This window comes from Hylobates moloch, unplaced genomic scaffold (assembly GCF_009828535.3).
Source record: "Hylobates moloch isolate HMO894 unplaced genomic scaffold, HMol_V3 SCAFFOLD_3, whole genome shotgun sequence".
Classification (NCBI taxonomy): domain Eukaryota; kingdom Metazoa; phylum Chordata; class Mammalia; order Primates; family Hylobatidae; genus Hylobates; species Hylobates moloch.
In genome coordinates, this window is record NW_026652278.1 from 60,756,388 (window position 1) to 60,781,094 (window position 24,707).

The 24,707-nt window shown below is 35.2% G+C and overlaps 1 long non-coding RNA gene across 1 annotated transcript in view; it reads left to right on the forward strand.

Moving 5' to 3' along the window:
* Positions 1 to 24,707, forward strand: part of LOC116478865 (uncharacterized) — a 148,948-nt gene that overhangs the window by 38,654 nt on the left and 85,587 nt on the right. The gene's annotated exons all lie outside the window — the stretch shown is intronic.

A 24,707-nucleotide genomic window follows, 5' to 3' on the forward strand; every position in this document is an offset into this window, starting at 1 on the left:
TCTCCATGTTGGTCAGGCTGGTCTCGAACTCCCGACCTCACATGATCTCCCTGCCTTGGCCTCCCAAAGTGCTGGGATTACAGGCATGAGCCACTGTGCCTGGCCAATATTTTCTTTAGTAGTAGAGCTTTAGGGTAAGTCTTTTAAAAGTTTACTGTGAATAAAAAGCCTACTGAGATTTTTTACTAGCATTATATTGAATGTGACAATATAAAATCTTAGAATCTATTAAAATGCTATACTTCTCCATGCAGTATTTAGGCTTTTTTTAATTGGTGTTTTCTAGTTTTCAGTGTATATATCATGAAAACTTTGATTTATAGCAAAGTATTTTAGTTTTGGGAGATTTTATATATGGTATTAATTTTATAATTTGAAATAATTTGCTTCATTGCTAGTGTATAAAAACAGAATTATTTTTTGTATATTACCTTGCACTCTGCAGCCTTGGAAAACTCATGTATAACTTCTTAGAAGTTTTTATGAGTTATTCAGGTTTTCTATGTATACAATAATATCGCCTGTGAGTTGAAACTGTTATTCCTTTCTATTGTGGATTCATTTTCTTTTTCTTGTCTTATTACATTGGTTAAAACTTAAAATACAATGCTGAATATGAACTTTGTTTCCAGTCTTAGAAAGTAAGCAAGCATTCAGTCTTTTACTGTTAAGTAACATCACAGCTAAAGGCGTTTCATTGATACTCTCTATTAGATAAAAAGAAATTCCACTCTATTCCTAGTTTGCTGAGAATTTTTACCATGAATTAATGTTAAAGTTTGTCAAATGCTTCCACATCTTTTGAGATTGACATATCATTTTTGGATGATAAGTTGAATTACATTCATGGGGAAAACTGTTGTTTAAAATTAATTTTATATGTTGATAGAATAAATGTATTAGCATTTTGCTAAAGATTTTTGAGTGTATGTTCATAAATATTATTGCTCTATAGTTTTCTAGTATTGTAATTTCTGTGTTGATTTTGATATTTATGTAATGCTAGCCTTATAAAGTTTATTTGGAAGTATTGTTTTATTTTTTCTGAAAGTTGCTGTTTGTAAATGTGCTGTAATTCTCCCTAAAGTGTTTGAAATTTTTCACCACTGAAGATTTCTTTGATTGATTTATTTTTACTACAAATCCAACTTTTTAGTAGATATAGGACTATTCAGCTTATCTGTTGTCTAAGTGAGTTTTCATAATTTGTGCTTTTTTGGAATTAGTTCACTTCAACTACTTGTGGAATTTATAAGCATAGAGCTTTTTGCAGAGTTCTTTATATGACAGGCAGAATAATGTCTACCCCCTGAAGATATCCACATCTTAATTTCCAGAACCTGTGAATATGCAACCTTATATGGCAAAATTGACGTTACCAATGTAATTTAACTAAGAATTTTGAGGTGAGGTGGTTATCCTGAATTATCCAGGGGAAGCCAACTTAATCATAAGGGTTGTCATAAGAGAAAGAAGGTAGTAGAGTCAGAATCAGGGAACATGATGTGATAACAGAAATAAAAGATAAGGCAATATGAAAATGGAAGCAGGGGTCAAAAGAATGCAGGCAGCCACTAGAAACTAAAAAAGGCAAGTACACAGATTCTCTACTAGAGTCCTCAGAAGGAATTCAATCTGGCTGATATCTTGGTTTGAGGGCTTCTGATCTCTAGAACCATGGGAATCAATATCTACTGCTTTAAGCTAGTAAGTTTGTTGTCATTTATTACATTAGAAAATTAGCACACCTTAGTATACTTTTAATGGCTGTGTGGCCCATAGTGGTGGCCCCTCTTTATTTTTGATATTGGTTATTGTCTTAACTTCTTGTCTACTTGCTCAGTTTGGCTAGAGTTTCTTCAGTTTTGTAGATGTTTTAACAAAAAACTATCTTTCCGTTTCACTGATTTTCTCAATTATTTCTTTGTTCCAATTTAATTATTTTCATCTCGAGTTTTAATTTCTTTGTTGTTTTTAGTTATTTATTTTTTGAGGTGGAGTCTCACTCTTGTCACCCAGGCTGGAGTGAAATGGCACAGTCTTGTCTCATTGCAACCTCTACCTCCCGGGTTCAAGTGATTCTCCTGCTTCAGTCACCCAAGTAGCTGGGATTACAGGCGACCACCAACATGCCTAGTTAATTTTTGTATTTTTAGTAGAGACGGTGTTTCACCATGTTGACCAGCCTGGTCTTCAACTCCTGACTTCAGGTGACCCTCCAGTCTCAGCCTCCCAAAGTACTGGGATTACAGGCACGAGCCACCGCACCTGACCTATTTCTTATTTCTAGTAATTTTGAATTTAATCCTCTATCCTTTCTCTAGTTTCTTAAGCTGAAAATTTTATTTATTGATTTGAAACAGTTTTTTTTCTTCTGCTACATGCATTTGAGACCAAAAGAAATCTCTAAACAATGCTTTAGAATAATTCTACACCTTTGGATCTATTGCATTTTCATTTTCATTCACTCCAAAATATTTGCAAAGTTATCTTGAGAATTTCACTTAACTCATGAGTTACTTAGAATACTTTTGCTAGTTTTCAAAAAACTGGAGATTTTTCAGTTATCTTCCTATTACTGATTTATTTATTTATTTATTTATTTATTTATTTATTTATTTATTTATTTATTTTTGTGAGACAGAGTCTCACTCTGTTGCCCAGGCTGGAGTGCAGTGGCGCAATCTCAGCTCACTGCAACCTCCGCCTCCCAGTTTCAAGCAATTCTCCTGCCTCAGCCTCCCAATTACCTAGGACTACAGATGTGTGCCACTATGCCCAGCTAATTTCTTTTTTTTTTGTATTTTTAGTAGAGACAGGGTTTCACTGTGTTAGCCAGGATGGTCTCAATCTCCTAACCTCATGATCCACTCACCTCAGCCTCCCAAAGTGCTGGGATTACAAGTGTGAGCCACCATGCCTGGCCTCTATTACTGTTTTTTAACTTAAATATATTATCATAACAACACATACATTGCATGATTTCTAGCCTTTTAAATTTTTTAAAGTTTCTCCAAAAATAGCATCTGTCTTGGTTAATGTTAAATGTATACTTGAGAAGAATGTGTATTTTATTGCCCAGTGGTGTGTACTATAAACATCAGTGAACAACAAACAATAAATTTTTAAAAATCACTTTTAGACATATCCTTTTATTTTTATTTTATTTTTTTTAATTTTAGATGGAGTCTGGCTCTGCCGCCCAGGCTGGAGTACAGTGGCACGATCTCGGCTCACTGTAAGCTCTGCCTCCTGGGTTCACACCATTCCCCTGCCTCAGCCTCTGGAGTAGCTGGGACTACAGGTGCCCACCACCACACCCGGCTAATTTTTTGTATTTTTAGTAGAGATGGGGTTTCACTGTGTTAGCCAGGATAGTCTCGATCTCCTGACATTGTGATCCACCCGCCTCTGCCTCCCAAAGTGCTAGGATTACAGGCATGAGCCACCGCACCCGGCTAGACATATCTTAATAAAAATAATAGAAATATGAAATAAAGAAAGTCATCTGAAGGCAGCTAGAGTAAAATGACACAATGCATGACACATGGTAGAACTTATCCATTAATGTAAATGACTACAGGTGTCACATAAGAAACACTAAATGATAGAAAACAAAGAAAAAAGATTTTAAAGGAAAAAATGTGAAAATAAAATTCTATAACTAATGAAAATATTCTTTATATATAAATGCAAAAAGAAGATTTTTTTATATGAAGTCAATTGCCAGCAGACTTGCTACATACAAAAATGCTAAGGGAATTCTTCAGGCTGAAGAGAATTAATACTAGAGGGCCAATCGGATATTCAGGAATGAGAGAGGATCAATAGAAATAGGTGGAAACACATAAAATACTACATTTTTTCTATTAAGTTTTCAAAATTAATATGTATTTTAAATGTAGTTAATATATGCTGGTAAGTTTTTAAAATACAAATACATTGAATGCATATAAGCACTATAACATAATAGTTCGTAGGGAAGAAGAACTTACTCATTCTTAAGGTTTCTATCTTTTCTGTGAAGTGATACAATATTAATACTAAATAGTCTGTGAAAAGTTTAATATGAAGATTACAATTTCCAGAGCTACCTCTTAAAAAAGAAATAATTCAAAGAAAGCAGTCAGGTGCAGTGGCTCACACCTGCAATCCCAGTACTTTGGGAGAAAAAGGTGAGTTGATCGCCTGAGGTCAGGAGTTTGAGACCAGCCTGACCAACATGGTGAAACCCTGTCTCTATTAAAAATACAAAAATTAGCTGCGGGTGGTGGTGGATGGCCATAATCCTAGCTACTCAGGAGGCTGATGCAGGAGAATCACTTGAACCCGGGAGGTGGAGGTTACAGTGAGCCAAGATTGTGCCATTGCACTTCAGCCTGGGTGATAGAGTGAGACTCAATCTCAAAAAATATATATAATAATAATAATAATAATATTTCTAAGAAAGCCAAAAAGAAAATAGGCAAATTATAAAGGGATAATTAGAAAAATACAAATAAGCCAAAAGAAGGCAGTAAAAGAGAAACACTGGAGCAACAACAAAACAAATGGAGCAAACAGGAAATAAAGAATAAAATGATAAACTCAAATTCAACCACATCAGTCTTTACACCAGATGTTAATCATCTGAATACTTCAATTAAAGGCAAGAGATTGGCAGAATAGATTAGAAAGGAAAAAAGCAAGACCTTACTGTATGCTGCTTACAAGAAACCAATTTTAAATATAAATACACAGAAAGGTTGAATATAATGGAAGAAAAATGATAAACCCATACAAATTGTACACATCAGAAGACTGATGTATCCATTTAACAAAAGGATTAAGTAGACTCCAAGATCATGAGTATTACTAGAGAGATAAATAAAGATATTTTGCAATAAAAAGTAAGAATTCATCAGGAAGATATAACAATTATAAATATGTTCCTATCAACAGTTTCAAGATAAAAGAAAATAAGATGGAGATCAAAGTAAGCGAAAAGTAAATAAGATGGGGGAATAATTTTAAAAAACATAAATTGATGAAATAATAAAACAGACATGTTTTAGAAGATTAACAACGCAAAAACTGGTTCTTTGAAAAGATCAGCTAATTACCAAACTGCTACTTAAAGTGATCAAGAAAAATAAGGAAGAAACACAAATAACTCAATATCAGGGATAAAATATTTTAAATATAGGTCTGATAGACATTAAAATGATTGTAATAGACTAAACCATATTAAATCAATAATTTTTATAAGTTCAATCAAATATGTGTATTTCCTGAAAAATATAACTTACTGAAATTGACATAAGAAATAAAAATAGATTCTGAAAGTCATTATATCTATGAAGTAAATGGAATTTATCATGAAAAAATATCACAGATAGGAAAATCCTTCTGGCTTAAAGAAGTTTACTGATTAATTCTATCAAGTATCGAAGAAACAAAAAAATACCAAACTTATACTAACTATTTTAGCAAGTTGTGGAGGAATGGTCACTGTATATTTCATTTAAGTTGTCCAATTTCTTAACATGCTTTTTGAGGGCAACATAACCCTAATATGAAAATCTTACAAACATGATGCAAAAGTGAAAAGCACAGATCAATTTCACTCATGAATATGAATGAATATATTTATAAAATATTAGCAAATCTAAACTCAATGTATATAAAAAGAATAGTATATCACAACCAAGCAGCAATTATTTAAAGGACCTAAGATTTTAAACATTTGAAAGCCACACAATGAAGTTTATAATATCACACAACAAATAATAAAAGTTATGTGATCATTGCAATAGATTTAGAAAAAGCAAGATTAGATAATACAAGATTGCTATACAAAAATCAGCTATATTATTTTACATTAGATTCAAAAAATTGGGAAATAAAGAGAGGAAAACACTTTAATTTACAGTAAAGCCTAGAAACAACAACAACAAAAACACTTAGAACTAAGTTTAAGAAAAAGCATTAATGAACTTTACACATACATTATTAAAGAAATTTTTTAAAAGACCTAAGCAAGTGTGAAGATATACCATATTCATGATTGGAAGGCTCAGTATTCCCTTAGGATGTCACTTCTTGGCTGGGCATGGTGGCTCCTGCCTGTATTCCCAGCACTTTGGGAGGCTGAGTCAGGCAGATCATGAGGTCAAGAGATCAAGACCATCCTGGCCAACATGGTGAAACCCCATCTCTACTAAAAATACAAAATTAGCTGGGCATGGTGGCGTGCACCTGTAGTCCCAGCTACTCAGGAGGCTGAGGCAGCAGAATCACTTGAACCTGGGTGGCAGATGTTGCAGTGAGCCAAGACTGTGCCACTGCACTCCAGCCTGGTGACAGAGTGAGACTCCATCCAAAAAAGTAAAATAAAAATAAAAATAAAGATGTCAATTCTTTCCTAATTGAGTTGTAGTTCCAAATGTCAGTAAATATTACAGCAGCTTATTTTTTTTTGTAGAAATTGCCAAGTATACTCTAAAATGTATGTGAAAATGCAAAGGACCTAGAAAATAACCAAAGCTGTTTCCAAAATAAAGGGAAAGTTAAGAGAATTTATCCCACCTCACTTGGAGACTTAGTATAAAGATACAGAAATTAAGACACTCTGTTATTGGAGAGAATAGATGATAGATAGATAGCTAGATAGATAGATAGATAGATAGATAGATAGATAGATAGATAATAGATAGATGATAGATAGATGATAGATAGATAGATAGATGATAGATAGATAGATAGATAGATAGATAGATAGATAGATAGATAGATAGATAGATAGATGTAAAATCTACAAATGGGTGCTGAGGCAATGCAATGGGATAAGAAAGTCTTTTGACAAATGGTATTGAGTTACCTGACTATCCTTATAGAAATAAGTGAGTACTTACTCTAACTTCATGCAATGCTCACATCATATAAAACCAAATTAAGTATAACTTCATCAAAATTTGTAATTTGATTTATAGCTGGAAATAAAACCTAAAACTATAAAACTATTTTTTGTTACAATTAGTTATTTCTGTAACAAATGGCTGTTATTGTGTTGGTACATTGATCATATATTCTGCAACCTTGCTGATTCTCTTATTAGTAAAAATACTGTATCTGTTTATTTTCCTTCATTATCAGCTACAAATATATATCAGCTAAAATGATAATTATATATTTCCCTTCAAAACTCACACTATATCTCTCTTTCTAGGCTATTATCTTATTATTAACAAAGCATTCCAATATGGTATTGCATAAGACAGGAACTTTGGTTATAGGTACCTTTTCCTTATTCCTAAAGAAATGTGTCTCAAGTTATAGCATAAACTGTAATTTTTATTGTAGATTCTAGTAAACAGCAAAAGTAAAAATATTATTTTATGGAAGTTTATTTTTATTCCATTATTTTCTAATATGTTTAAAATAAATATTTATTGAACACTAAGAAATGCCTTTTACATTTATTGAGATAATAATTAGCTTCCTTAGTTTTTTAATGTAATTAATTATATTAATAGGTTGTATTAAATCATATCTGTGTTCTCTACCTAACACTCATCTGGAATTTAATAGACATTTGCACCCTGATGTCTATTGTAGCACTATTGACAATAGTAAGACATGGAATCAACCTAGGTTCCCAACAACAGATAAATGAATTTTTAAAATATGGTAATATACACAATGGAATACAATTCAACCATAAAAACAATACAATCCTGTCATTTGTGGCAAAGTAGATGGAAATGAAGGATATTGTTAAGTGAAAGAAGTCAGGAAAAGAAAATTAAACACCATATGTTCTCACTCATATGTGTGAGAAATAAAAATAAAATCATAAGCCCCCAACCAACTGAGCATACCTTCTCCTGACCAAGGAGACACCAGAGAAACCTTGAAAACAGAGTTCTCAGGCATGGCAGGATAGAAGATTGGAGATGCCTCATTATACTCCTCTCTCGCTAACTCCCATTAGGCTTTCTTCCCTAAAGGATAAAAGGAAACCAGCCATTTCAAAGGATGAGTTCATGTCCTTTGTAGGGACATGGATGAAGCTGGAAACCATCATTCTCAGTAAACTATTGCAAGGACAAAAAACCAAACACCGCATGTTCTCACTCATAGGTGGGAATTGAACAATGAGAACACATGGACACAGGAAGGGGAACATCACACACCAGGACCTGTTGTGGGGTTGGGGGGAGGGGGGAGAGATAGCATTAGGAGATATACCTAATGTTAAATGACGAGTTAATGGGTGCAGCACACCAACATGGCACATATATACATATGTAACAAACCTGCACGTTATGCACATGTACTCTAAAATTTAAAGTATAATTTAAAAAAAAAAGAAAAAAAAAGTATTTCATGTTCATGGATAGGAAGAGTCAATATCATTAAAATGGCCATAGTGCCCACAGGAATTTACAGATTCAATGCAATTCCTATCAGATACCAATGAGATTCTTCACAGAATTTGAAAAAAAAAATATTTTAAAATTCCTATGAAACCTAAAAAGAGTCTGAGTAGCCAAAGCAATTCTCAACAAAAAGGACAAAACTGGAGGCATCATATTACCCAACTTCAAACTCTGTTAAAAGGCTACAGTAATGAAAACAGCATGGTACTGGTACAAAAACAAACACATAGACCAATGGAAGAAAAAGGGAGCCAAGAAATAAAGTCCCACACCTGTAAACATCTAGTCTTCAACAAAGTTCACAAAACCAAGCAATGGGGAAATGAGTCCATATTCAATAAATGTTGTTGAGATAACTAGCTAACCATATTCAGAAGACTGAAACTGGACCCTTTCCTTAGGCCACATGCAAAAATCAATTCAAAATAGATTAAATACTTATATGTAAAAACTATAAAAACCCTGGAAGATAGCCTAGAAAATACCATTCTGAACACAGACTCTGGTAAATATTTCATAATGAAGATGCTAAAAGTCATTGCAACAAAAACAAAAATTGACAAATGTGACCTAATTAAACTAAAGAGATTCAGCACAGCAAATGAAATTATCAAGAGCAAACTGACAACCTACAGAATAGAAGAAAATATTTGTAAACTATGCATCCAACAAAGGTCAATTATCCAGAATCTATAAAGAACTTAAGTTAACAAGCAAAACAAAATAAACTCATTAAAAAGAGCAAAGGAAATGAAGTGATGCTTCTCAAAAGAAGACGTACATGCAGCCAACAAGCATATGAAAAATCACTCCACATCACTAACAATTATAGAAATCAAATCTAAACCACAATGAGATATACTCTCTCACACTAGTCAGAATAGCTATTATAAAAAGTCAAAAGATAACAGATGCTGGTAATGTTGCATAAAAAAGAGAACACTTTTATACACTGTGATGGGAATGAAAATTCATTTAGCCATTGTGTCAAGCAGTTTGTTTATTTCTCAAAGAACAAAAAACAGAACTATCATTTGACCCAGCAATCCCATTACTGGGTATATATGCAAAGAAATATAAATCATTCTACCATAAAGATATATGCAAACATATGTTCATCACAGCACTACTCAACAATAATGAAGACATAGAATAGACCTAAATGCCCATCAGCAGTAGACTGTTGATGAAAATGTGGTACATACTCATCATGAAATACTACACAGCCATAAAAAGAATGAGATCGTGGTGTTTGCAGCAACACGAATGAAGCTGAAGGCCATTATCCTAAGCAAATTACTACAGGAAGAGAAAATCATGTTGCAGGAAGTCAGGGACCCTGAATGGAGGGATTGGCTGGAGCTGTGGCAGAGGAACATAAATTGTGAAGATTTCATGGACATTTATCAGTTCTCAAAATTAATACGTTTATAATTTCTTATGTCTGTCTTTACTGCAATCTCTGAACATAAATTGTGAAGATTTCACATACATTTATCAGTTCCTGAATGATACTCTTATAATTTCTTATGCCTGTCTTTACTTTCATCTCTTAATCCTGTTATCTTCGTAAACTGAGAATGTACATCACCTCAGACCCTGTGATGATTGCATTAACTGTACAAATTGATTGTAAAACATGTGTGTTTAAACAATATGAAATCTGACTGTAAAACATGTGTGTTTGAATAATATGAAACCAGTGCACCTTAAAAAAGAACAGAATAACAGTGATTTTAGGGAACAAGGGATGAAAACCGTAAGGTCTGACTGCCTGCGAGGTCGGGCAAAAACAGCCATATTTTTCTTCTTGCAGAGAGCCTATAAATGGACATGCAAGTAGGAGAGATATCACTAAATTCTTCTCCTAGCAAGGAATATTAAATATTAAGACCCTAGGAAAAAAATTGCATTCCTTGGGAGAAGTCTATAAATGGCCATTCTGGGAGTGTCTGTCTTATGCAGTTGAGATAAGGACTGAAATACCCACTGGTCTCCTGCAGTACCCTCAGGCTTACTAGGATTGGGAAATTCCAGCCTGGTAAAATTTGGTCAGACCGGTTGTCTGCTCTGGAACCTGTTTTCTGTTAAGATGTTTATCAAGACAATATGTGCACAGCTGAACATAGACCCTCATCAGTAATTCTAATTTCTCCCTTTGCCTTGTGATCTTTGCTTTGCCCTTTGTCTTGTGATCATTATTGGCCTCAGAAGCATGTGATCTTTATGACCTACTCCCTGTTTGTACACCCCCTCCCCTTTCGAAATCCTTAATAAAAACTTGCTGGTTTTGCAGCTCAGGTGGGACATCACGGAACTACCGATATGTGATGTCACACCCGGCGGCTCATCTGTAAAATTCCTCTCTTTGTACTCTTTCTCTTTATTTCTCAGACAGGCCGACACTTAGGGAAAATAGAAAAAACCTATGTTGAAATATTGGGGGATGGTTCCCCCGATAAAACCAAATACCACATATTCTCATTTATAAGTGGGAGTTAAGCATTGAGTACATGTTGACACAGAAAAGGGAACAGACACCAGGGCCTATGTAACAGGGGAGTGTGGAAGGAGGGTATGGATTGAAAAACTACTTAACAGGTATTATGCTGATTACTTGGGTGAGAAAAGTATCTGTATACCAAACCTCAACAACACGTGATTTGCCTATATAACAAACCTGGACTGAACCTAAAAGAAAAGTTGAAAAGTAAATAAATCATTATTTTAAAGAGATTTTTTTCCTTCTTTTTATATATTATGAGTGGAAATGATGAGGCAGTGGGAAGAGATAAGAATTTTAAGAGCTGTAAATAAGGTAAGATGAGATCCATATAATTTTGTGGCCATTACATAAGTAGGGCAAAGCATGATGAAGTTTACATTTTTCCAGTTAGGAACCTGACAAAACCATTGCTTAGATATGGGATATGGAATAAAAATAGTGGCCACAAAAATGGTTATAATAATTTTTATGTACATATAATAATTGGTAGTCATTTAGGATTTATAGGTATAGGCCTTTAAGGTGAAATTAATTCTGGAGATTTCTATTTGAGAGAGGATAGAGATTGTGATTCTACCACAGGAATAGATGAAAATATTTCACATTCAGTGAGTAATTTAACAGAAAGGAAGAGTTCCATGAATTTAGAGGTAAATTACAGGACAGTTGTGAAAACTGATTTTGCCTTGATTTTTGTTTTTCAGTTAGCAATACTTCTTGCTGAGTTGTATTTCACAGTCAATGTAATGATGGGTCCAAATTTGAGCCCTCAAAATTGTAGAATTTAAGGAATCCCCTGAAAAATTATTTACATGGCACCTGGACTGCAGTCAGCCCTCCATATTCATACTTCTGGATCTCAGGCTACAAAATGGGTACTTTAATAGAGAAATTAGCACACATGTGACAGGTTTCTCTTTTGCAACCCTGATATGTAATTCAGGGCAGAAATGACAATATAAATGCAAAATCTTGAGTAGGATTCTCTGCACCTTTGTGAACTAATAGAGAGCAATCCGCCTAAGATTGTAATGTTGGCAGGGAATAAATTTGATTCTGAGCCCACGTCAAGTAAGAAGAGCCTTTGTTAAATGGCTTAACACATTCTTATATAAAGAGAACACAGGCCCTATCTTTACAGAAAATGTATCCAAGCAGTCCTTGTTCTTGCGCAAATGAACGCTAATGCTTCATTCTTAAAATTTCACCTACGGAAAGAGTATCATGTAAGCTCTTTTCATTCCCCAAAGTGGCTGCTATGGAAACAAGTCCTGATGCATGACAGAGGATGAAAGCTATCAGTCCTGTGGTTAAACAAAGAGGGGACATTTCTACTAGATTTCCAATTGCGTATGGAATCAAGAAAGAAGCAACTGGGAATTACTCCATACAGCAAATCTAAGGAAGAGACTGTTAATTTGGCTTTGTCAGTTACTCCTTCTCAAGGCCCATAATTAAATGCGAGTTTCTGGGCACTAATGCAGAAGCCAGATTTGCTCTGAGCCCACAGGGCTTATAAATTGGTTGCTTTTGCAAACTGTTATTGTTCCTTTAGGCCAAGAAGGGAAGAATTATTGCCTTTGTTCAGTTGAATTAAATGCTCCCCTTGTAGTCTGAAAGAAGAAATTTGCCTCCCTCACCTTCTAAGATTACATACAAAGCGAGAATTGTTTTTGGGCAAGTTAGACTTGATGAAAAATATCCAGTTCTACTGGATTATAGCACTGTGTGTTGCCTTAGAGTCACATGACTCCAGTTTTGCCTTCTATATGAAGCCCAAGGCTTTCATCTTTTTCTGATACAGTGGGATCTTCAGCTTTAAGCACTGACTTTTGTGTGCTAGTATACAATGCCTGTACACTCCCACAAAATGTTCAAAATGTCCTTACACGTATTTGCTGTAGGTGTCCTTCAGCTGATTTCAGTGCCTAGAATCTAGATGCTTTGCACCTAGTTTCACCTTTGCTCCCAGATGCTAGTGCCTTTTAGAATCCCAAGAGGCCAAAGTAAAGCTGAAAAGCCTAGGAGGATCTGGTGTGGCAAAATCTCATCATGATCCATGCAACAGTGGAGGCAATGTTACACTCTGCCTCGATTATACTTAAATGCAAATTAAAAATAAAATTCATAGGAAGCAATTATATTTGAGTTGGTATTTAATCCAGCATTCTTCTGAATTATCTTACATATAAACTTAGTTTATCTTAATATGAGAATTAAATAATAAATTTGAGAAAATCTAACAGATTTGTTCAAAATATGCTTGCTGAGTAAATAAATTAATAGTATATGCTACCACAGTGTATGCATGTGTGTTGCATGTGTGTGTATGTGTATACAATGGCTAATTTTTAATATTACCTATACTAACGCCTCTAAAAGTTAAATCTTGATATACACTAGAGCAAGATTGTCCAACCCACAGCCCATTGGCCACATGCAGCCCAGGATAGCTTTGAATGTGGCCCAATACAAATTCATAAATTTCCTGAAAACATTATGAGATTTTGTTGTGATTTTTTTTGTTTTTAGCTCATCAGCTATTGTTAGTGTTATTGTTAGTGTTTGCGTATTTTATTTGTGGTCCAAGACGATTCTTCTTCCAATGTGGCCCAGGGAAGCCAAAAGGTTGGATACCCCTGAGTTCGAGTAAATACTTTGCATTCATAAATGAAATATAAAAGAGAGTAGTATAATAATTCAACAAAATATTTCTGCCTTTAATACTTACGAGACATATTTAACCTAAATTTAAGCATTTTATTGGGCAAGTCACCATTTCCCTTTAAAAATTTGTATGTTCCAAAAAAATTAGCCAGGCATAGGGGCACACACCTGTAATCCCATCTACTCAGGAAGCTGAGGCAGGAGAATCACTTGGACCCGGGAGGCAAAGGTTGCAGTGAGCCGAGATGGTCCCATTGCACTCCAGCTGGGTGACAGAGCAAGATTCCGTCTCAAAAAAAAAAAAAATTGTATATTCATAATTACAAAATCTCATTCCCCTTTAAAACCAGTTTGGCCACCCTGAGAAACCTGAGATAGTTTTGCAACACTAGTTGGTCATATCCTCTGGTAGTTGGCTTCTGAATAAACCTGCATTTCCTCTCACCAACACTTCTCTTTCGAGTTTGGCTTTTGAGCAGCAAGCAGCTGAACCTGGGTTAAGCTACAATTTTTGGTGCCCAACATGGGATTGTAACCTTCAAGTGGTCTAGCTTGCCTGGTATCCAACAGATGGAGCAATTGGGCACAGCAGCGTTCACACTACCAAGCAAAGCAACAATCACTTTGAATGCAAGCTACTTGTTGCTAGCTGACCCCATAGCTGGGATTCTAGGGACACCCCAGCTGCCAAAATTGCTTTGGCTTGGGGGATCTCCCTTCTTTCCTCTTCCCAGCATCAGCTGCCTGCAACACTTCACTGGTGTTAGGAAAAGCAGTGTGTCTGGGGAAGTTGAGATGCTCTAAGACTGAGTACGTCACTCTGGTGTGTAGAGTTAACAACTCCTTCTTCCTCGTATTTGGGTTTTTCCTTGGAATAAGCCACTTTATGTATTGACTGGAGTGCCCTATTGGAGGGGGGAATAGCTATTGGATTTTTCTTTTTTTTTTAGATGAAGTCTCGCTCTGTTGCCCAAGCTGGAGTGCAGTGGCGTGATCTAGGCTCACTGCAAGCTCTGCCTCCTGGGCTTATGCCATTCTCCTGCCTCAGCCTCCCAAGTAGCTGGGACTATAGGCGCCTGCCACCATGCCCAGCTAATTTTTTTTTTTTTTTTTTTTTTGTATTTTTAGTAGAGACAGGATTTTACCGTGTTAGCCAGGACAGTCTCTATCTCCTGGCCTTGTGATCTGCCCACCTTTGTCTACCAAAGTGCTGGGATTACAGGCATGAGCCAGTGCGCCTGGCCAGCTATTGGATTTTTACCCAATTTGAGAACCGGTTCATTTGCATTTGTCTTCCAGTTGTCTTTATGGGCTCTGGGGTTACATCTTCAAAAAAATGGGAAAGTTAAAAGACATGCCAGGTTTTCTGGGACCCTAGATGGTTATATATTATGGCCCATTTTTGCACATTTTAAACTGATGAGCAAATTACAGCAAGAAAAATTCAGAGCTCAAATGGTTAACTTGCAACTATAGAGTTAAGTCTTCTAAAGCTCTCTATTTTTCTCTTTATTTTTCTGCCTACTTTGAATCTACTGTGAGAGGAAATAGCTTTGTAAGCTGTTGGTGTTGGGATAAAACTCATGGTTTATGCTGACACTAATTCAAGGTTACTTGGAGATTTTGTTTTTCTTATACAGTTAAGTCAGTTCTAGCTAAAACATAAACACTGCAAACTCATTTGAAACAGAAGGGAAAAGGAGGTGGTGGTAAAAGAGGCTTTTCTAAATTATTAAACTTCCCTGAAATGTTCTTGACCCAAAATTTTGGTCCACAACCTTCACTGGATTACCAATCAGGCAAAGTTTAGCCATGTGGACAGGTCTCAATTTTGTCAGAAATAATTTGGATCCAGCTATACCTTTTATAGGCTGGTAACTTCGTGATGCTGTCTTATGATTAGAGTTCCAAGATAAAAGATATAGGATCTTTGATTTTGTGTGTATATGCATTCATATGTGTATGTACATGCATTATGTTAAAGTCATGTCCAGCATGTTGACGAATTGGCTTATAAGTAAATGATTACTCATAAATTAAGTAAATCCAAATGCTTTTCAAGTTCACATAAATTTAGTAATCTTTGGTAAATAAAAATAATTTTAAAATTATTAATAAAACAAAACTAGAAATGTCTTTGGAATTGTAAGCATACATTTTTTATGTGGGCTTACTGATTATCTTATATTTTGCCTCTGCTAGAAATTTTAAGGTGTCAGGGGTTGGCACAACCACAAAAGTTATAAGACTATAAACCCAACCAAAAAAAGAATAATCTTTGTTTGTGTGAATTTTTTGACAAATAAGACTAATTTAATATTGATAATTCAATAAAAACCCCTGAATTTTCTGAGTTATCAGCAAAGTGCTCATGTGTTTCACTTTAAGTTTCTTTCTTAGGTGAATACTGTATTCCAAAGGTATACTAAATGGTTAACCAGAAAATAACTTGAAATGATGACTAGCGTTGTCTAATATCCCAGGTTTCAGAAATAATTTGGAGAAAATATTAATAATTAAAGAATTTCTGGGTACAGTGGCTCACACCTGTAATGCCAACACTTCGGGAGGCCAAGGTAGAAGTACTGCTTGAGCCCAGGGGTTCAAAAGCAGCCCTGGCAACATAGTGAGACCCCCATCTCTAAACAAGTTTTCTTAAAATTAAAAAAAAATTTTTTGCTGGGCATGTTGGCTCACAACTGTGTTCCCAGATATTCAGGAAATTTGGGTGCAAGAATCACTTGAGTCTGGGAGGTTGAAGCTACAGTGAGCCATGAGCATGCCACTTCACTCCAGCCTGGGCAATAGAACAAAACCCTGTCTCAAAAATAAATAAATAAATAAGTACATGTAAATGGGATACATGCTTACATATAAACTTTGTAATTTAAAATCTTAAAATTATTTTGAATTGAATAGTAGATGCTTGTTGGATGTCTGGGTAATTTTCAATTAAGAAAGGGTTATCATATGGAAAACAGGCTACTAAAAATTGTGGAGTGGTTTCATCTATAAAATGTTAACATCTGAGAGGCAGGTAACAATTGGCTGCTTCCTAAAATTTAAGGTTACTAAGAATAAGAATTCTAGTTAATATATAATTCTGTAAGTTGTGTTCTTATTAAGAAAAGTGGTAATTTTATGTAATTTGTAGATTATTTAAAAGTTATGAAAGAAGGTAGGAAGAAACAAGTAGGAGGAACAATGCAAAGAAGCTTAAGGATATGAAGATGTACTTTTGTAGGGAAAATTGTAAAGAAAAAAGAATAATTTTGTATGGAAAGGGATCTAGTATGCTAAATTTTTATCCTAAAGTACAATGACTGGTTTTGTAAAAGAGAGGGAAGTATGGGAAAAACACAAAGTCCAAAAATGTCATAAATGGTCTCTGTAAATCATGATAAGGTTTGCGAAATGGAATTTATGAAAGGAATTGTGTATGTAATTAAGTTCATTATAATTATAAAGGAAAGTATTTATTTACTCTCAATAAAATTATAAGAGGTTTTTATTTTTAATTCTATGACCTGTCTCCTTTTCAAAACTCTTTAGATTTATATCTTGGAAGTTCAACTTTTGGCCAGGTGCTCATACCTATAATGCCAGCACTTTGTGCCTCATACCTATAATCCCAGCACTTTGGGAGGCTGAGATAAGATATTTGTTTGAAGCCAGGAGGTGAGAATCTCAACACAGTGAGATTCTACCTTCATAAAAACTTTAAAAAATTAAAGTTATCAGGACATGATGGCATGTGCCTATAGGCCTAGGTGCTTAGGAGACTGAGGTAGGAAGATAGCTTGAACCCAACAGGTCAAGGCTGCATTGAGAGCCACAACTGCTGCACTGCACTCCAGCCTGGACAACAGAGTGAGACCTTGTCTCTAAACAAGCAAACAAACAAAGAAACAAAAAACACAAAAAAATTTTCAGCTTTTGCTGTGTATCACTATTTTCATTGTTTCTCTCCCTTTTAAAAGGCCTGAGATGATCACTCTCTCTCAACTTTTATCTTAGCTCCTGTAACTCTTTTTTTCTGTTTCTAATTGTTGTTGTGGCCTGATGCTAAAATGCTTCATCTTGAATGTCTAAAAAAGTAATGTTTTCCAGAAGTCTAACTTGATTTTGTCCTCTTTGCTTTTCTTCATATTTCTGAAACATTTCATGTAACTGGGAAACTTCTCATGCAGTTACAAAGAGTCATATATTCTCCTGCTATAGTCATACCTTGAACACACTCCCTGTGTCTGGTTAATGTCTAATACCTTTATTATCAAGTCTGACTTCTAGGTTATCTAAATGGGCTTACCATAAGGAGAAGCAGTCAAACTGCAGGTTTTTCTTTGCTTTTTTCATAATCGAGTTAAGAAACAAGAGTTTACATTTTATCAAGATAATTACTATGCTGTCTTTATTAGGTTTCTGATTACTTAGAAAAACTTTAAAAAGGTTAAGGCTTTTATATTTTATAATTTTCTGTATTGCTTTTAAAGTCTTTTGATTATCACTCTTGCCTAAATGAATAACTATTATTCTATGTTGATAAAATGTTGTGAGCCTTTTAACATCTTTGATAAACGTCCTCAAAATCAAAACTCTAAACTAAGTCTCTGAACTAGACTTATTACTGGGGACTTATCGAAGCTATACAAATTAAATTACTGTAAGGTTGAAGAATCCTTTTCACAGCTTCCAGTTAGATTATATCAGTATCACCACCTCCACTCCTCTTGAAAAGGTCCTTTATCGTGTGCTATTAACTAATCCTGTGCTGTTAAGTTACAGGGCTTTGATTCAGAGTACAAAGATCTTATCTAAAGATGGCACCAACTCCTGCCAGTATCTGACACCAAACTTTAGTTAACCACAGACTTATCTTCAGACCTGAGAAAACATAACAATCAAAGTAACTACCTTCATGAGACATATGAACAGTCCTGCATTAAAAAACACTGAGACTCTTTTAATAATTTTCATTCAATCTGAGTCCTAGATTCTAGATAATTTGAATGTTTAGCTATCTGTGAACTTCTTTTTCCTATCATTGTCAAAATCAGACAGGGGTTTTGACCTTTTTATTTGAAATGTTGCTAATTCTTTATGTTTGGTTTTACAGAGTTAAGAAAACCTTTTTTCTCTCTCTTTTTGGGCTATTTAGGACTTACAGAAATTGGGTAAAACAATAAAGATTACATTTCTCTCTCATCTAATATCTCCAGATTTTGAAAACTGTTCAATCCCACTGGGCCCATCTGTTTTGCTTTGCCAACACACTGCTGCTAAAGCTATACAATATCAACCACCTTCCCTCTAAGTCCAGGGACTATCATGAAAGAGGTGGGCATATGAGATTGTTAAGTGCCAGTTTTTAGGGATGAAATTAGCTCAGAACTTCCAAATCAAAGACAAGTACACAAGTGCCCATGCAGCTGATGAGTCAACACACAGAACTTATAGACAAGTCAATCCTGTAACCTTTCTTTTTGGCTTTTGGTTTTTGACTCTAATGTTACTTAAAAGGGTTCTAATGGTTAATGACCCTCTGGCCACTTCCATTCCCATATGGCCTAGAATGTTTAATTGGCTGTAAGTCTTTTGACTCTAATTCCCCACTGGCCTTAGGGGTCCCACCAAGTGACATAATGGATCTGAGGCAGATAGCCACACCATCCTGGCAATGACATTAAACTAAATAAAACTTTGGCAATTGATGTTGCCTCTGGCATGTCTTGACGAAAAAGGAAGAATGTAAACTATAAAAATAAAATCCTAACATCCCACCAACTGAATGGACACCTTCTTTGGCCAAGAGAGGACAATGCAAGGGTCTTCTTTGGTCTCTCCAAAAGTGTCTTAACAATTTAGTTCCCAACACTTATGGGACAGGAGGTCAAATATGCCTCATTATACCTTCTATTTTATGGTTTAGACACATCAACTGTTCAGAATGAATGTTAAAATAGAGATTATAAGACTGACAAGACAGATTCTTTTAGAAATAAGACACAAATTATAAACGAATCTAAAGCCATGCCAGGCAAGGATTAAGTCTCCACCACAAGGTAATCAGGGTCGTATGCTGTATGAATGTGTGTTCAATATGTATGTGTCAGGATCACCTTCATGAATATAGATCCTCCTGTAACTAGTTAAATACATATTTTTAGCCAACCCATCCTTATATCTCCACAGGAGCCCCAGGTGCAACTGACAGTGGAATACAAACTTTTATTTTTTTAACTTTTTAAATTTTATTTTATTTCTTTTGTGTGTGTGTGTGTGTGTGTGTGTGTGTGTGTGTGTTAGAGTCTTGCTTTGTCACCCAGGCTGGAGTGCAGTGGCACAATCTTGGTTCATCGCAACCTCCGCCTCCCGCTTTCAAGCAATTCTCAAGCCTCAGCCTCCCAAATAGCTGAGATTACGGGCACCTGTTACCATGCTAGGCTATTTTTGTTGTTGTTGTTGTATTTTCAGTAGAGACAGTGTTTCACTATGTTGGCCAGACAGGATTTCATGTTGGCCAGGCTGGTCTCGAAATCCCGATCTCAAGTGATCCGCCTGCCTCAGCTTCCCAAGGTGTTGGGATTACAGGTGTGGGTTACTGCACCCAGCTGGTACAAACATCTGACTTTCTTCTACAGAGGCCACAGATTCTGTAGTTAACACTCATCTATCCCCTGATTCAAAGACTATGATAATTACAATAATGTCAGGGGAGACTGTGACTCACTTTTTTCTACAACCTTTAGATTGGCATCTTGGTGACAATAATTGATGGGAAAAACTGAAAAGATTAACCATAATCTTTTAAAAAAGAGCAAATATGGTGAGGAACTAATTTAACTTGAGATAAGTCATTGCTGGTTGCCCTGTTGTGGATTAGAGTGGCTCCCCAATGCAGGCTAAAGTTGAGTCTCCTTGAAATATGATATGGTAGGCCACTTCCAGGTTTCTGCCCCAGTGGAAAAACCAACTGATGCTTTAAGAGATACAGCAATTGCCACATATGTTAATACTGCGGGTACTACGCTTACTACATGTCATGAGTTTGCTTCGAGCAGGACCACTCATCCCACAGACATGGCCCTACATCCTTTTTGATTGGGAGATAGGGTCCTTCTAAGGATTTGGAAAGTATAAGGTCCTGAACACCAACTTACTGCCAGGTCAAATAGTTTCATTTCCACAGTTGCCCCACATTGACCATGTTCAGCAGGAAGTGCCCAGATGAGAGACGATGTCCCACTGTCCCTAACCTTACAAGACTGTGGAATGAGCCTTTGACAGTGGGGAATTCTAACAATGAAACAGCAAAAGAGCTAACATAATTAACTCCATTTTTGTTTAAGGGGCCTTTACCCATTCCTGCGCATAGGCTAGGATAATTTTAGAGCACTAAGAAAAAACACAAAAATAATAATCATGCAGTTTTTGAAACTAACTCTGGGATTAAAGGGGAAATATGTAAACAACTAGCTATGTTTTGTTAAAGATTTATAGGAACATTGTGACCCGACCAAGGATGAAGAAGTTCCAAACCTCTTCTGATCTTCACTGGTACCCAAATGCCTGTGGCCATTGGTCACCTCTTGATCACAATCCCTTTCTCTTCCTCTTGCCTTTAACATAAAAAGAGCCTGAAATTTTTACTGACCTAAGACAGTTCTTTAGAACATCAGTTCACCATTTTCAGGATTTGATGGCTCTCCGAAATAAAGTTGCTCTTCTTCCTCAAACTCCTGTTTGAGCGAGGAAAGCAACTTTATTTCGGAGAGCCAGCAAACCCTGAAAATGGTTGTTGTGTGGTGAGCAGGACAAGTTTGGACTTGGTTACAATAGTATCACAGAGTGAGAGAACACCTTAATTGTAATGCCCTGATTATATAAAAGGCTTAAACAGAAATATAAAAAAACCTAAAGTTTATCCTAAAAATAACATTAGCCAATATCAAAAACGCAAGGAAAAATATGTGTAGTCAACAAGAAGGTAAACTTTTCAAAAATGAGAAAGGTGGTAGGAAAAAGACTTGCTAAAATATTTCAGGTTCTTTCTTTGAATTTTATTTAATTATTCTGTTTACAGCAGCTCTGTTAAAAAATATGGGTAGAGCTTTAATGAACATTACCTTGAAGTGTTGGCATTTGCTATCTTTATGCATTCCCAGCAAATTTTCTCTTTTAACACAAAGCAGGTTTTTACTCCCATAAACTAGGAGGAGGAGCATCATCATATCTCATTCAACTTGCTGATTATACAAACCCTCAGCTAAGTCAAGTAAGTTCCTCCTTTGCTGCAGAGTCTCTAATTATTTCTCATTTAGCTTATAAGGAAAGGCAATCCTCATGGTGCCTGCAGATCTCCATATATTCAGGCCTGGAAATCTCTGTAGACATTTTCCCTTTGGGCATAAAGAAACTTTGGGGCATAAAAGTAATATTATCTATCTTGATTGAATACTGGTTACTTGAGTGGTTACATGCATTACAATTTAGCAAAAAATTCAAAATGCATTAACCAGTATACCTTAAATAGGCGCATTTTATTATATGAGTTATAGCTTGATAAAGTTGAATATAGAAAACAGAGAAGAGGGAGGAGAAGGAAGAACAAGTGCAATCCATCAAGCACAGATAAAATTTATTTGGCCTTTCTAATGAAAAGAGAAGCTCCCATTTTTATTCAGAGATTCTTGAATAAAGAGGAAGGAGGTATATATCAACAAATGGCATCATGGAAATTTGGAAGATTAAAGAATTATAAAGAGTAATATAAAAGCCATACAGTTATAAAGTATTCAAATATGGTGTATATTTACTATGACTTCTTTCAGAGCTTTTATGTTATGTGATAGCAATGAAACTAATTCTATAAGTCTATATTCTGCTCCTTTCCCCTAAGTTTTAGGATTTTTATTTCATTTGCAATGAATGAAGAAGCACAGCTCTGAAAAACTGAATTCCCAGCACTGGGTGTCAGCTCTACCAAATGCAGTACGGATTGCAATCTTACCACAGAATCTCACCACAGAGAATGCCTGAGTCTCCTCTGATTACAGCTACTGGCTATAAGTTCTAACTAAGGTTTAATGCAAATTTTCCCTGTAGTCTGCTTGGGGAGTTGGCCTCATTCTTGAATTTTTCTCAAAAAGTTATCCCCAAAAATGTGAGTGCTCACCTCAGTGAAAGAGGAAATCCAGCTATGAGCATATATAATACAGGAGAAAGAAAGCAGATAAAACACATTCTTTTCTTCCTACTCAGTTGCCAGAGCAGTACATCTATAATATTTTCAGTTGTGATACTATGTCCCATTGAATTCAACCACACATTGGAAAAATCAGTTTACCCTAGAATCTAGTTATTATTGTGGTACAGTTCAATTGTTGTCAAATAATTCTTTCTAAAATTTCTAATGTAAGTCTTTAGTTTTCAAGATATTTTGCTTAGAAGATGATATGGTTTGGCTGTGTCCCCACCCGAATTTCACCTTGAATTCTCACGTGTTGTAGGGGGCAGGTCTTTCCTGTGCTGTTCTTGTGAAAGTGAATAAGTCTCATGAGATCTGAAGGTTTTGAAAAACAGGAATCTCCCTGTACAAGCTCTCTCTTTGCCTGCTGCCATCCATGTAAGATGTGACTTGCTCCTTCTTGCCTTCTGCCATAATTGTGAGTCTTCCCCAGTCATGTGGAACTGTAAGTCCAGTGAAACCTCTTTCTTTTGTAAATTGCCCAGTCTTGGATATGTCTTTATCAGTAGTGTGAAAACAGAGTAATACAGAAGTAATTTCTATGACATTATATAAGAACTAAAGTTTTATTTTTCCAAAAATGTTGAATGTTGATGCTGTATTCTGGTGATATTTGTTTTACCAGAAAAATACATCATATTCAGGATATGAACTAAACAAAAATTAGTTGCTACTGCTCAACTGACTTAAGTATGAGATCTTGTCTAATTATCTCTGATTGCTTCCTTTGGTTTCTAGTGATTAATTATGCCTAATTATTGCTTGATTTTTGGAAAATCACATTTAAGTTTCCTCTGCAAAGAAAAGAATAGGTAAATAAAGTCCTCTAGAAAAAAAGCATAAAAAATATAGTTGTGAAATTCTAAAACTCATAAAGGTAAAATAAAAATCCCATTCATTTTTATGTAAATATTTTGCTAGAAAGTACAATGGAAGGAAAGAAGTCTTTTTTCTAAGACAGCAGTATTTTAGTCAATTGTGTATCAACAGACTTCTATATAATTGGGAGCCACATCTTGGAATTGCTCTTTCCAATGGCAGTGATGTCTGAGGAGAGTCCACTCTGATATGGACACTATACTAGGAGGAGATAAGAGTACAGTAGGAAAAAATTAGTCTGTATGGTAAAGGAGTCCTACATTGTCCCTCAGTAGATTTCTATAAAATTTCACTTAATTAGTAGCAAGTAACAGAGTTGGAATGAGGACCTAAATCTTTCAATTTTAATCTAATACTATTTCTTCCACTATTTTAGTTAGAGTCATATGGGCAAGCCTACAATTAGTACACGAGGACATTTTTAATGGGTAAGATTACAGAGAACCATTAATTCCAGCCATTAAATCAATCAATTCAGCAAAGCTCTGATTCCCCCTTCCCTTAATTGTTAAAAAAGTAGTTCTCTATTCAGTTATTAAAGGACTATTTCTTGATAACAAAGAAATAATAAACTTCTTAAGACACCCTGGTATGAATAGCTGAAATTGATTGATAGTAATCTTAGTAAATCATTTCATTATAATTTTTGGTATATCTATACTGCTTTAAATAACTCTTCCACCTACAGCCCATTAGTAAATATTTGCCTGGTCAAATTTTAGTTTGTGCTATACTTCTAGAAGGACATGGGGTGTATGGAAGCAAAACTAACTGGACATTTAGGGAATTCAATAATGTCTTTTTGCTTCTGATTCTAGCTGTATAACATAGGTAAATCTCTTAAATTCTCAGAACTTCAATTTATTTATATGTACAGTGAGGAGTTGTACCATATTCGGAGTTAACATGTACTGTACTTATGAATCAATCTGAAAATCTTGCTAAACTGTATATTCTGAGCTTTTCTTAATTTTTTTGTTTGTTTGTT